Raw genomic sequence first — 12,448 nt, forward strand, 5'->3', positions numbered from 1 at the left:
TGGAGAAAAAGAAAAATCAAATCTGCGTCACTAAACATATATATATATGAATAAAGGGAGCTTGGGAGCATACGTGTAGCTTCCTGGTAGGCAGGCTGGGTGCAGAGCCTGGCAAAGCAACATTGTAAAACAGCACAGGCTTGCAGGTGAGGTCTCAGCCAGCCTTGGAGGTTACATCTTGTTTTCATTGGCTGAAGGAAAGACCAAGGACCTTTTTGGAGGCAGTGACCTAGCAAAGTAACATACTTCAGGAACAAGAAGTCAGTGATACATCCCAAGTCTCCCAGGAAGTGAGTTATGTTCTCTCCGAGGGGAGCCCTGACCGCTATCTTCACACCGAAGGCAGAGGCTTCCTCATCCTGTCTCATCAGATGAAAGAATCCAGGAGCCCTGCTACAGCTGCCAGGGCACCGTGTGGCTGTCCTGATCACCTTCAGCATCATTAGCCGGCCGTGTGGCTCAGACTCTGTGCTGATTTATCACTCATTCCACACAGTTGCCCTAAAGATAATGAGGGGATTCCCTGCTGTGCCTGAGCACCGGTAGTCAGGAGAAAGAGGAGGATTCTTCACTGACCACGTAAACCCACCAAACCAAAGATCTGTCATCTCCCACGAGTTTATGAGAAAAGTAAGAAAAGCCAAATCACAGATAGAAATTAGTATTTGCAGGTTAAGGGTGAGCACAGGAGCATGGAAAGAAAACCAATTCCATGCGGTTCCTGAAACTCATTACATACGGTTTTACTGTGAAGGGCCAGGGTGGTGCAAATGGGTCACACCACCTGCAAGGAGACCATTAAGACCGGAGAAGGTAAGGCTTGGCTTGGAAGATTTTAAGCGATTTATATGAAAAATTTCCACATCATTTGTGGGGTTCTTGCATGCATGTATGTATATAATTTCTTCAGAAGCCATAATCATTGACAATAAAATGCCAAGTGGGACTTAGGAAGCACAGGATAACACACCTACACAGAAATTTCTCAACATATGGACTCGCAAAACAGCAGCTGTGGACAGGCTTTTAATAGACCTAAAATCCTGCAGGAAGCCCTTAACACAAACAATCTTGCATTAAGCCACCCTTGCCTAAAGAATCTCACAAAACTCGCCATCCTGTGAGAGGGGTGGGTGAAAAGAAAGCTGTAAACACCAGTCGAAATTTTCATTGCAAAATAACTCACTAAAAAGAGTAACCATGGGGCTTGAGCAACGGCGCAACAGTTAAAAGCACTTCCTGCTCCTGGAGAGGACCGGAGTTCTGCTACCAGGGCCCACAGACAGTGGCTCCCAACTACCTGTAACCCCAGCTCCAAGGACTCTGGTGCCGTCTTCTGACCTCGGAGGGTATCTGCACACACATGGTATATGCAGTCACACAGAGACACACACAGGAACGTCAGTGAAAATTTTAAATAGAGAATAGTAACCCTTTGGCTAAAGATATATCTCAATGGCAGAGCATTTGTCTAGCTGGCTTGTGGCCCTGTATTCAATTCCTACACCAGAAGAGTCTTCTCCCACAAGGACCAAATGAGTGACAGATGCCACTCTTGGGCATCTTCTAAAAGCCCCAGACCTATCTTGTGGGTAGATTTCCTCATTTGATCCTAATGAAAGCCTGGGACCTCCCATTCTTTCTTTAACCCCCACAGATTTCTCCTTGTGCCATGAAAGGCAGTCATTCCCTATGAGACCCATTTGAGACTTACTGACATCCTTATGCTCTCAGTAATCTGTGGTCTTCCCATGCTCACGGGGAGGGCAAAATGTGGGGACAGAAGAGGAGCAGTCACTGTGTGGATAAACACAACACTTGTGGGCAGAACCCTTGAGATGTGCCAGACCTCAGTCTGGACAGCATGTAAACGTGGCTCACTGGGTCAGGATGGCCCTCTGAGACAGGACTTTCTCATTTAATTCTTGCCTAAAGCCTGGGGCTGACTGGGATGCAAAGTTAAGAAGCCTGTCCATATATCCTCTCTCCACCCTTTCCACTCCCATCAGGGTCTCGGGATAAGACCCATTCAAAGGATGGGAGAGCTGTTTTCATCCTCTCCCATCTGAGCATGTCGTCTTTCAGACCTCATCTTAGTTAAGGTCACTGTTGCTACAGTGAAACACAAAGACCAAAAAGCAAGTTGAGGAAGAAAGCATTTATTCAGTTTACACTTCCACACTGCAGTCCTTCATCTAAGGAAGCCAGGACAGGAACTCAAAGAGGACAGGACCTGGAGGCAGGAGCTGATGCAGAGGCCATGGAGGGGTACTGCTTACTGGCTTGCTCCCCATGGCTTGCTCAGCCTGATTTCTTATAGAACACAGGACCTCCAGCCCAGGGATGGCACCTCCCGCAATGGGCTGCCCACCCCCGCCATCAGTCACTAATTAAGAAAATGCCCTGCTGCTGGATCTTAGGGTGAGGAGGGGCATTTTCTTGAGGTCCCATTCTCTCAGATGACTTTAGATGACTTATGTCAAGTTGACATAAAACGACGCAGCATAGACCTGAAACACCCCTACACCAAGGATCTCTATCCAACTGCTGGACAAAGAGCAAGCCTTAGCAAGTGTGTCTCTTTAGATTATAAACAGGAGCTGCAACCAGATCCAAGAGTCTTTGATGAATTACCTCAAAACCACCATGCCTATCATCCGCTGCTGACAAGACCAGAGGGATTGCGTTTTAAACGTTACCTTTTATAAACCATTTACACAATGAGCATGCCCTTTGAAAAATGCTTTCATTTCCAAGGGAAAATATTCCACTGTTTGAAAAGAATACCCTCTCTGTCAGTTTCCTTTGCTTCTTTGGGTTCGCTAACTCGGCTGTGTGGTTTGTAAGGTCTTCAAAACCTTTTCAACTTGACTGACCTTCAGCAAATCCTAAATACAAAGCCTTTTTGGTGGGGTTTCCATGGATACAGAACAAAGCTTCATGCCACTGATAGGGTAGGAGGCAGAGCCATGGGTTGCTCCTGTGCTGAAAATGAGAGAGATGAGAAGTGGCTTCAACTTCTGAGAAGACAGGGTTGCTCTGCTCTCTCCCGTATGGCAACCTCTGGCCAAAGAGACTAGTAAGCTTTAGTGTCTCCATCTTTTCCTCAATGGCTAAATGGAGAAAAGAGGAGGGGGGGGAAGGGAGGAGATGGGAAGAGAAGGGGACAGGAGCGGAAGGTAGGGGTAGGGAGGGGAGGGGAAGAGGAGTGGAAGTTAGGGGTGGGGAGCAATGTGGACCCAGCTTACCCTGTCTGGACTCAGGCAGAGACTATGCCAAGAGGAGGGAGCTAAGTGATGTGAGCAGCAGCTCACACCCAGTACCTCTTCACTGAGCCTGCCTGTGCCCTGAGCTCACCCTCCCCTGGAAAGCCAAGGTACAATGCCTCTCACATGCTATAAAGTTAGACAGGTCATGTTATCTGTTGAGAGCAGGCTATGCCCTACTCTGAGTTCCTCCACAGTGTGGAAAACCATGCCTTTTCAGACTGTTCCTTACTCTGAGGGACTCTATAACAAACTTTTTCTTCCATTTTGAGGGAGGGCAGTAGCCCAAGTGTGGCCACAGATACCACCTCCTGCCCAGTACAACCCACACGGATCAGAATGACGACTCATTCCTGGGAGTAGAAAGGGTGTTGCCCTAGCAATAGATCTGGAGACTTGAGACTGCAGGAGCACATGGGCTATTAAAATCCCATCAAGGAGACCAGGTCTAGTAACTTATCTAATACACCAGCCTTTGGAAAAGGTATCATCCCTTTGTCTAGACCCCATAAAATGGTCGCTACTTAGCATTGTGAAGGCAATGGCCTCGCCCCAACCCATCATCTGATGCTTGATGTGCCAAGAGCTGACAGGCAGAGGACTCCTGTCTATCCCTGGGGCTTCAGCTTGGTCTCTAATGGTTGACACAGCCTCCTTGCCCATGGCTACCTGCTTGCCCATCTGGACCTGGTCCCAGTGTGTCCTGCTCTAAACTAGGTTCAACCCATTTGACCCTGCAGCTGCCTCCGTCTTTCTCCACAAAAATGAGATTTTCTTTCCCAATCCATGCTGTATTAACACCTCTACAACCCCATTCCTTATGTACTCCAGGGAAAATCTAGCTAACTTATATCCACGTAAACCACATATATGGATGTCTATAGGTATACTTACTTTGTGTATGTGATATGAGATATAAGATATCGGTAATTTACACTTGAATAAAAAGTCAGAAGTGGTGGGTCATGCCTCTAGTCCAAGCATTTGAGAAACATAGCCAAGCAGATATCTGTGAGTTTAAGGCTAGCCTTGTCTACATGGTGAGTTCTAGGCGAGATAAGGCTACATAGTGAGACCCTGTCTTTAAAAAAATAAAAATAAATCAAGATTGAATAAAGGAACTTCCCTTTGCCTTGCCCAGGTTACAAGGGTAGGAGAAATTATCTGGTGAATTGTAGTCACTGAAAGGGTTGAAATTTGAGAATTTTTTATTTAATAAATTCCGGCACTGTGAAAGACACGTGTGTGCTTGTCTATGTCTGGCATAGCATTGCCACAGGAACTTATTTCTCCCCTTAAACCTCCTGGTCCCAAAACATATCTGCTCTTGAATGTAGTTCATTGGACAAACAAGCCTTCTGCAGAAACCCAGGGTTCTGACCTGGCAGTACCAAGGCAAGCCTAGCTCCTCACAAACATTCAAAGGCAGTAGTGCAAATGACCCATATGAAGAAACACACGCTTGGTCTGGATGATAAAACTGGTGTCTTTTTAAATAAGCAAACCATGTGTGAAATCGTTTAAATCAAACTGAAGCGTGGGCGCTGTCTCATCAGAACGCATATCTCCCATCGAGTGTCATGTCCACGCCCACTCTCCTAGACTGATATTTTAGGGGCTCAGGGGCCCAGCATCAAAGTATTCAAAGGCACCCACACTTACACAGGTGTGGAGCTTCAGGGTCAGGACAATTAAATTTCCACCATGTTTGAGCTTCTGCACAATCAGGAAAGCCAACGAAAGGTACCCATCAGTTAACTAAACAACGTTTCCTCTGCAGAACGCTGGGGTAAAACTGACAGGAACGCAGCTCATCGTGTTGAAGCAACTGAGAAAAACACATCGACGAGAAAGAAAACAACATCAAACATAGCTGGGACTTGGGGAAGAGATGCGGTTTATTTTCCTATCGCACCATATTGGATAGCAGAGGAGAATGATGCCATTATTTTATTATTTATAACTGCTGGGACTTAGCCATACGAGACTTGGCAGAGGTCTCTGGATGGCGGGCCACTTGTTTTACGCTTTTATCATTAGTCACTCCTGCAGCCAAACACCAAAGCTATGGGAAGGCAGAGCCCAAGTTCACAGTGGCTGTGAACACAAAAGACTTCCCGCCAGACCTGACATCACATGCACGTGCACCAGAGGCAGTATAAACACCCACGTCAGTGTCAAAGTGGACAAGAGCACTGGAGGCCAGCTGATTCTAACCCTCATGTTCCAGGTGGCAAGAAGGTAGCTGAGACGGGAGCCATGAATCTCTGTCCCAGCTCCATCATTTCCTCAATACCTGGCTTCAGGGAAGTAAGCCAAATGCTTCAAATGGGTTTCCTTATTTGAAAACCTCTGTCCCCACCCTCACCCCACTCCTCACCATCACCAACAAAAACAGTGCCTGTGATGATCAATCTGGTTGTCAACCTGACTGAAGCTGGGACCAACTAATCTCCACGCAGATCTGTGGGGATGCATCTTGGAGCAATTAACTGAGGGGTAAGAACCTCCATTAGAATAGGTGGCAGCTTCTGGCTGTAGCCTACCTATAAAGAGTCATGAACGACAGAGATGTTGCTTTTGCCTACCAGCCTTTGCTCCCTGCTTGTGAGTGCATCTGCTTTGTTGCTGCTGCTGCTGCTGCTGTCAATGCCATCCACTCTGTTTGTTGTTTTATTTGTTTTTTGAGACAGGGTTTCTCAGTAGCTATGGAGCCTGTCCTGGAACTCACTCTGTAGACCAGGCTGGCCTCAAACTGAGAGACCTGCCTGCCTCTGCCTCCCGAGTGCTGGGATTAAAGGTGTACACCACCATCACCTGGCAATGCCATCCTTTCTTTGCCAATATCAGCACCCTCCTGCCTCAGCCTTCCACCATGATCTGGACACCTGTGGCTCTCTGGGGTCCCTCCAAGCCTTCAACACCAAACTGGAACTGCTGAGACATCCAGCTATAAGAACTGAGCAGCTCCTGGGGTCTCAGCCTCTCTAACAGATAACTATCATTGGGCTATCTAACACAAAGTGTGTACCCCAATCTAATCAATCCCCTTTGTAATATATATTTTTCTGTAAATAATGCTCCCCCTGGAGAACCTTGACTAATACAGGGACCCTTCTGAGTGGTGCACAGTAAGGTAGAGACACTGTGTTGTGTGCTCTGCAAACCATACAACCTCACAAAGGTGGACTCAGCCCTTCAATTCCACCTCACCATCCGACCTAGGCTGGGTGCCCACACACAGCACAACTCATGATCACAGAGGGCTGATCTAGCAGAGTGAGAGCTGCTATACAAGCCACTGACCACGTGGCACCATAGTTTCGTGAGTTCTGCTGTCGATGTAAAATACACACCAGATTTGAAAGCCTAGTGCAGATTGAGGGGGGATTGCCTCTATTTTTATTCTGCATGCACAGCCAAATAATAATTTGGCCTGTGGCATTTAAGAAAATGTATCATTAAAACTAATTTACCTGTTTCATGTTGGTTTTGTCTTGTAGTGTGATTGTTGGATATTTGGATGCATCTGTCATCTGCAGTCTTTTCCTTTTGGACACTGTGATTTGTTAGTGTCCCTCTATATTAAAGGCTTGGTCACCGTCTTATGGTGCTATTGGGAAGTGGTGGAATCTGAAGGAGAGGTGACCTAACTGCAGTGTGCCCTTAAAGGGGGACTGTAACCCCAGCCTCTTCTCTACTCTGCTCTCTCCCACGCATCCACCCTGTGATGCGCTGTGATGCCACAGGATCAAACCACAGACTGGCTCCTCTGAGACTGTGAGCCAAAATAACCTCTCCCCATCTCAGTGGATTAGCTCAGGCATCTTGTCGCAGCAGCAGAAGGTGACTGGCACGCCACACCCCACCCCTCAGTTCTGCTCCATCTCCATTCATAGTGCCATCTATGGGCAACTGTGCAGGAAGAGTGTGTGACTGCCCACGATCAAAGCTGCACCAGGTGCATTGTGGGTGGAGTCTTACCCGGTAGTGAGACCGCTCTGTTATATAAGACCCTTGGTGACTCTTAGGAAGGTGAGGGCAATGGGGAAGGAGAAGTGGGGAAAGGGAAATGGCAAGCAGACCTAAAGGCATACATAGTCCACTGTCAGTCACAGAGCGTGAACTGCCTGAACCCTTCCTCCTTAAGAAGACCACAGTGGCAGCTCAGGACCTGTGGGGTGTTTGTTCTCTGCTCTCGTGTCCCCTCTGTCCAGCTGCCATGATAAGCGCCAGCAGAGCCGCAGCCGAACTTCTCGTGGACACCGCAGCCTCCTGGAGTTTGGTGGCCGCCTGTCATCAGATCAGTGGCAAGCAAAGGTGTAGTTGTGGGTATTGATTTGAGTACTGCCAACTCCTGTATGGTGGTTATAGAGGGGAGACAAGCAAAGGTCCTGCAGACTGCTCAAAGTACCAGAACTACGCCTTCTGCCTTTACAGAAGCTGGAGAAAAACTTGTTGGCATGCCAGCAAAGCGACAGGCTATCACCAACCCAAACAACACCTTCTATGCTACCAAGTGTCTGATTGGGAGTTGCTATGATGACCCTGATGTACAGAAAGTCACCAAAAATGTTCCCTTTAAAATTGTGCTCTAATGGTGATGCCTGGGTTGAGGCTCATGGGAAACTCTTCTCCTAGTCAGAATGGAGCATTTGTGTTGATGAAGATGAGACTGCTGAAAAGTACTCGGGTCACACAGAAAAAAAATGCTGTGATCACGGTCCCTGCTCATTTCAATGACTCACAGCGACAGGCCACTAAGGATGCTGGCCAGATAGCTGGGCTAAGTGTACTTCGAGTGGTTAATGAACTTACAGCTGCTGCCCTGGCATATGGTCTGGACAAATCTGAAGAAAAAGTCACAGCTGTGTATGGTTTAGGTGGTGGAACCTTTGACATTTCGATCCTGGAAATTGTGGAAGGAATGTTCGAGGTGAACTCCACCAGTGGGGATGCTTCCTCAGGCGGTGACGACTTTGACCAAGCTTTGTTACAGCACATTGTCAAGAGGAAGTTCAAGAGGGAGAGGGGTTGACTTCACCAAAGACAACCTGGCACTTCAAAGGGTTCGGGAAGCTGCTGAAAAGGCTAAGCGTGAACTCGCCTCATCTGTGGAGACTGACATAAATTGACACTTCTTATAATGGATGCTTCTGTACCCAAGCATTTGAATAGAAAGCTAACCCACACTCAGAAGGCATCGCCGCAGATCTAATCAAGAGAACTATTGCTCCGTGTCAGAAAGCTATGCAAGATGCAGACGTCAGCCAGCGTGACATAAGAGAAGGGATTCTGGTTGGGGACATGATGAAGATGCCCAAGGTTAAGCAGACTGTGCAAGATATTTTTGGTAGAGCCCCGAGTAGAGCTGTAAATCCTGATGAGGCTGTAGCCATGGAAGCTGCCATTCAGGGAGGTGTGCTGGCTGGTGATGTCACAGATGTGTTGCTCCTGGATGTCACTCCCCTCTCTGGGTATTGAAACTCTGGGATGAGTCTTTATGGAACTTATTAATAGGAACACCACTATTCCAACCAAAGAGAGACAGGTATTTTCTCCCACCGCTGAGGGACAAACTAAAGTAGAGATTAAAGTGTCTCAGGGAGAGCGAGAGATGCTGCAGACAACAAACTCCTAGGACAGTTCACTTTGGTTGGAATTCCCCAGCCCCTCATGAAGTCCCTCAAATTGAAGTTACATTTGACATTGATGCCAATGGTATTGTACACGTTTCTGCCAAAGATAAAGGAATGGGCCATGAACAACAGATTGTGATCCAGTCTTCTGATGGATTAAGAAACGTGTGGAATCAGTTAATATGGCTTAAGGGTTTCTCTGTGTAGCCCTGGTTGTCCTGGAACTTGTTCTGTAGACCACCTGGCATGGAACTGAGAGATCCATCTGAATCTGCCTCTCTAGTGCTGGGATTAAAGGCGTGCGCCCCCACTACCCATAAAAATCTTTAGTGACACAGGCTGGAGCAATTGAGCATCAGAGTTATTCATATTTTCATCAGACAGGGGCAGCCATAATTCCAAATTCCACCTAGGAACTCACTAGAAATTGTTCTCCTAAATGGATTTTCCTAACATTGTCGCCACCTCTCCAGCGTCATGTAAACAGTACTGAGGATGTATTTGTATGTATAAAGGCATATGTGTACTTGAAGATGCTTTAAGTAGGAAGAATAAACTCTGAATAGCTGTGTATTATGTGTTCTAGTCTCAAATTGGTGAGTACTTCTGAGATACGCAGTGTGGGCTGATATTGCTAGAAGGGAATGGTCTGCTCCGGACAGCTAGATACACTAAGTCTAGATAAGCGTCCCCTTCCACCCTTCTAATCAGAAAACAGAGAAAGGGATTCCAGATTAATTTATTCTTATTCATCTTTTAAACTTTAAGTCTGGCCTTCAAAATACGATGTTCGTAAATGTAATTCCCTACTGGCATACCCCAGCTTCATATGAAAATAAGCTGTTTAATTTTATTTTCATTTCCCTGTGGTCCTGTCAAGTTTCTGTCTGTCACTCTTCACAAAGTGGCTGATACTTTGTTATCATGGTATTTGTCTCGTGTGATGTCCCAGAGTCATCTGTTTCTGACATTGTTATCTCGAGGATGACTGTCAACAGGATTCCCATTGTTTGGATGGACAATCTTGGAATTGTGGTCCCAAAGATGTCTATTTAGGAGATTCTCATTGGGCAGGTTGTTGCTCTAAAAGTTGTCCCAAAGGTGACTCTTTAGAAGACTCTTGTTGAAGTTGTTGTTCTGGGGATGGTGGTCCCAAGGATGACTGTCCAGATACTTCTTGTTGTTCAAATTGTTGCTCTGAGGATGGTGGTCGCAAGGATGACTGTCCAGATACCTCTTGTTGTTCAAATTGTTGCTCTGAGGATGGTAGTCCCAAGGATGACTGTCCAGATACCTCTTGTTGTTCAAATTGTTGCTCTGAGGATGGTGGTCCCAAGGATGACTGTCCAGATAACTCTTGTTGTTCAAGTTGTTGTTCTGGGGATGGTGGTCTCAAGGATGACTGTCGAGATACTTCTTGTCTTTCAAGTTTTTGTTCTGGGGATGGTGGTCCCAAGGATGACTGTCGAGATACCTCTTGTTGTTCAAATTGTTGCTCTGGGGATAGAGGTCTCAAAAATAACTGTCTACATACCTCTTGTTGTTCAGGTTGTTGTTCTAGGGATGGTGGTCCCAAGGATGACTGTATAGAGGGATTTTGTTGCTCAGGTCTTTGGTTTTGTGCCAATGATGACTCTTCTTGCAATTCATGTCTCGTTGGTGGCTCTCTTTCAACTTCTGCTTCTACTTGAGTTTCTGGCAGTGTGAGTATGTGTTTTTCTTCTAGAATGTCATGTTGTTCTTTTTCTTTTTTTTTTCAGTAAACAAAATAAGACAAAATCACCAATAAACATAGTAGCCATTTGAATCAACTGAAACAAATTACAGACGATTGTTCCTATCATAATATCAAGGATTTAGTAATGACAGTGAAAATAATTTTCACACAGGGCATTAAACCTGCAATGCTTTTTTGATTGCATCAACATATTTGTTCTCATGTAAAAACACAATCTCAAACAAGTACAGAAAGGAGAGAAGAGATGCCTGAGAAGAGGGAACAAAGGACATGTCACCAGATATTAACTATACAGATATAATCTGTTGATCATTGAAAACTAAACAGCTATGGAAAGACTTGCTTTTTCTATGTGTTACTGAGATAGGGAAGGCACTTTTATTAAATGAAAAGGAAAGAAATGAGAGCACAGGCGAATCTGGAGCGAATCTTGGCACAAACAAGACACCCTGTACAGCACAGCGAAGGAGCCTGTGCACACCAGCTCTTCCTAACAAACCACACACGACTGGGATAGGTCAACCACATTTCTACAGGAAAAAAGTACAATGGAGCTGAGGAAATCAAGACCAAGATGAGCCTCATAGAATGTGGGGGATGCTGGGTAGCCCAACTGACATGCATAAGATTCACCATGCTCACCTACCCACCTTCTCATCAACATCTAGTGTTCCCCTCACCTTCAGAAGCAACTGACAAATCCCAGTCCAGAAACCTCAACTCTAGTTTCATCCTGCCCCCTCATTTCCATTATGCCAAGTTTGAACCACCTGGGCTATTTCCAGAAACCTGTTAGCTCCTGTGTGGCTTCATTGCCTTGGCCCAGCTATCTCCAGCTGACAGAATACAAGAGTTACACTCTAATACTCTGGTGCCTTCCTGTATTCCCTTTGCTCTTAAGTAACACAAAAGTTTGGTCAACTCTCTCCCTGGTTTAGCATTATCTATCAGACAAAAGACTTTATAGCAAATGAGGGCCTGGCAGGCATGATCAGAGGGCCACCAGATCTGCATTCCCAGCCACCGACATCTTAGTGGGCCAGAGGAGTAGTTCCAACCAAAGGAATGCAAGCCATGACTCATCCCTTCTGGACTGAGAGGGTTAGTACTTGATGCATCTTCCATCTGTCTCTCTTTGACATCATATTCAGAGGCCCGGGTGCTGGTGGATGACATGATAACACCAAGGGTACCTGGGTCATGTACCAGGGAAGGAGAGAAGCTTAGTAGAGCTGCCATGCTCAGTGGGCTTTCTGTGGTCATTATAGAAAGCTCTGTCACCGGGTGGTGGTGGTGCACGCCTTTAACCCCAGCATTCGGGAGGCAGAGGCTGGTGGATCTCTGTGAGTTTGAGGCCAACCAGGTCTACAAGAGCTAGTTCCAGGGCAGGATCCAAAGCTACAGGGAAACCCTGTCTCGAAAAACCAAAAAGCAAGGGAAGGAAGGAAGGAAGGAAGGAAGGAAGGAAGGAAGGAAGGAAGGAAGGAAGGGAGCAAGCTCTGGCATGTAGAGCCATTGGGACATTGGGAGTAGGGGTTGCTATTCCTTAGTGCAATTCAGCCTTCCTCCATCACTGGCAGAAATGACCCAAGAGCCAAGCCCTGCTTTACCACCTTTATGTTCGTTTCCTTCCTCGCACACCATCCTTTGACTCCATTCATCCCCAGGAGTCACACCTCTCAAAATCTGCTGTACCTTTGCAATGAACCTTAATCCTCCGATCCATCTGCCCACAGCCCCTTCTACACAGCATCTGCCTGGCAACTCCTGGCTGACTGCTCACAGTTCTCCTTTATACCAGGCTT

General features: G+C 46.5%; 1 pseudogene; it reads left to right on the top strand.

The window, feature by feature from the left end:
* The first annotated feature begins 7,488 nt into the window (after positions 1-7,488).
* LOC142855374 (stress-70 protein, mitochondrial pseudogene) lies at positions 7,489-9,112 on the top strand (annotated as a pseudogene).
* The last annotated feature ends 3,336 nt before the right edge of the window (positions 9,113-12,448 follow it).

Source organism: Microtus pennsylvanicus, chromosome 8 (genome assembly GCF_037038515.1).
Source record: "Microtus pennsylvanicus isolate mMicPen1 chromosome 8, mMicPen1.hap1, whole genome shotgun sequence".
Lineage (NCBI taxonomy): Eukaryota > Metazoa > Chordata > Mammalia > Rodentia > Cricetidae > Microtus > Microtus pennsylvanicus.